General features: G+C 37.7%; 1 pseudogene across 1 annotated transcript; it reads right to left on the bottom strand.

The window, feature by feature from the left end:
• Positions 1-833: 833 nt before the first annotated feature.
• Positions 834-1,243, bottom strand: LOC308495266 (large ribosomal subunit protein eL27-like; annotated as a pseudogene). The gene has a single exon. The product of its transcript is annotated as a large ribosomal subunit protein eL27-like (transcript).
• Positions 1,244-2,775: the final 1,532 nt, after the last annotated feature.

Raw genomic sequence — 2,775 nt, 5'->3', positions numbered from 1 at the left:
ACATTTATACCCCTCACAAAGTGATAACCCCCCTCCCCCAATCTACTACCCCTCTGATATGCATATAGCTGTTACAGTTCCACTGACTCTATTCCTTATGCTGTACTCCACATCCTGTGACCATATATATATATATATATATATATAATTATATATATAATTATAGTTGACATTCATTATTGTTCAGCTTCAGGTGCACAGCACAGTGGTCAGGCATCTACATCGTCCATGAAGTGGTCTCCCTAATAAGACAAGTGCCCATCTGACACCCCACAAAATCTTTACAATATTGATTGTATTCCCCAAATTGTCTTTCATATCTTCGTGATACTGTGGCTGTACTGTGGCTACCGATTGTGCTTTCTAATCCCCTCCCCTTCTCCTTTACCCCCCCTCCCATCTAGCAACCCTCAGTTTTTTCTCCATTATCTCTGAGACTGTTTCTGATTAGTTTGCTCATTTATTCTATTCTTTAGATTCCACATTTAAGTGAGATCATATGGTATTTGTCTTTCTCCGTCTGACTTATTCCACCTAGCATAATATTGTCTAGATCCATCCATATTGTTGCAAATGGTTAAGATTTCCTTCTTCTTTATGGCTGAATAATACTTCATTGTATACCAGTCGTCTACCGATGGGCATTTTGGTTATTTCCATGTCTTGGCTCTTGTGAATAGCACTATGTGCATTATGTTTAATTACAACCTACCACTGTGTTTTTGTACACTTCGAATTGTTTTAGGCAAACATACTGGCAAAATCTATTTGGCTTGAATTTTAACCATCTTTTTTTTTTTTTTTTGACTTTTAATGACTGAAACAAAAAGGATCTAAAACCACAGATTCTGGAACAACCATTCGTTTATGCCAGTCTTGTACCTCTCTTCGAGCTTGACTGTGGCCTCCTGTCGGGCCTTATGTTTCAGAGCAGGGTCTCTGCAGACATCCTTGTTGATGACAGTTTTGTCCAAGGGGATATCCACAGAGTACTTTGTGGGCATGCGGTGGTTGTAGTTATAACTGTTCACAGAAGGTGATCTTTGACCTCTTGGCAATTTTGTTCTTGCCTATGGCAGCTGTCACTTTTTGGGGACAGCGGTCAATTCCAGCCACCAAGAGCATGGCTGTATGGACGGTCAGAGGTGCCATCATCAGTTTTCTTCACGATGACCGCTTTGCCTCGAGAGTAGCATCTCGCCAGGACCAGCACCAAGTTCCCGGGTTTCATAAACTTGCCCATTTCCACAGCAGCCACTCGGGCCTATAGCAGAAAGCAAAGTTTAACTATCTTTAATTTTATAGGCCTTGAGAACCACTTTTTCAGGCTTTGAATAATGTGAAATACCCACCAAGATGTCAAATTTACCATGTGATGCTTTACTTTTTCTTTCCAGGCTGAAAGTTTTCTTGGATTTCCAAACTTTCTAGAGCTCTTGCAAGGGAGATAATCAAAGGCAGAAAATTAGTTCATATTTTATAGAGTAAAAAAAAAATGAAGTGGCAACTTAGAACTTCATGTGCTAGTTATTAAAATGATCACATCATTTTTATCTTTCTTTGTAAAGTGAGGTAGGTAGAGAGTCGAACAACTGTCTAAGAAGGGGGAAAGTCCTTATATTTACCTCAATTATTTTGTTTCAAGGTTTGCTTACTTCCCTCTTTGAATGTCATGATCTGGCCTTCCCTCCATCACGGCCAAGTTTACTTCTTCTGAGCTATAAAGTGGAGTATTCAACTATGCTCTCTGAATGTAGTGTCTTTTTCTAGCTTTATTTCAGCATTTCACCTTTGTAGTGGGAATACCAGCAAAGCTCATAATGACCGCTTTCATTCCCAGAAAACAACGCACAGTTAGCAGACATTGTAAAACTACCTATATGATGCCCTAAAGTGCAAGTTTCTAGTGTTTCTGTTTGTTTGGATTCTATTCTCCACCATAAAAAAGAGGGAAAATATTTAGAATTAAAAGTACCTGACATTGACCTATGTTAGAATAGTCCTTGAGGCACTATTTTAATTAGGGGGACTGACTCTGAAGCTCCTTCATTCCTCCCAGTTTCCAAATAGGGGTTTTCTTTTATCTTTTTGCAACACAAAAGAAAGTAAAAGTGTTGGAAATTAGTAAAGATTAACATATACGTTTCTTCCTGCCATTTCTGATGCCTCATTGTCAAAGTACTGCACTGAATAAAACAGGGTAGTATTGCTCAAAAGGCGGGCAGTAGCTTTTGGAACAGAGTTATCAGCCCACACTGACTGGGGAGGTATTTCCTCACATTAATTTATTTTTTTTTTAATTTTTGGTAATTTTAAATTTATTTATAACTACATTAAAACTGTAAAAGAAACAGGTGGAATTAATCTTTGGGGAGGTTTCTTTTTTCAATTACAGTTTTCCCCTACGTTATTTTAATATGAAACGGTGTGAGTGACAATCTAGGATAAAGAAGGGACTGCCCCGAGATTCCAGTACCATAAACAGAGGTACCACCTCTACTATGAGTGTTTGCAATGATTTTTTTTTAAAAAGGGGATTGCACTTTCTCAAAATGATGATGTTCCAGAAAGACAATTGATTAAGGGTATTAAAAATGAGGTCTTCTGTTTATAATGTAACAGGTGAAAAGATGAATACTCAGTGATAAATGGGTCCGGTGCTTGTGGAGTAGAATAGTGTTTTGTTACATGGACTTATTTTTCTGTCTCTTTACAATTATTAAAGGGTACAATCTTTGTCTTATATTTTTCTGTCTTTTTTCCTACCAAATTTTG

Source organism: Rhinolophus hipposideros (assembly GCF_964194185.1).
Source record: "Rhinolophus hipposideros genome assembly, chromosome: X".
In the NCBI taxonomy this organism is placed as follows: domain Eukaryota; kingdom Metazoa; phylum Chordata; class Mammalia; order Chiroptera; family Rhinolophidae; genus Rhinolophus; species Rhinolophus hipposideros.
The sequence above is the reverse complement of the archived record's forward strand: the minus strand, read 5'-3'. Positions and strand labels throughout refer to the sequence as shown.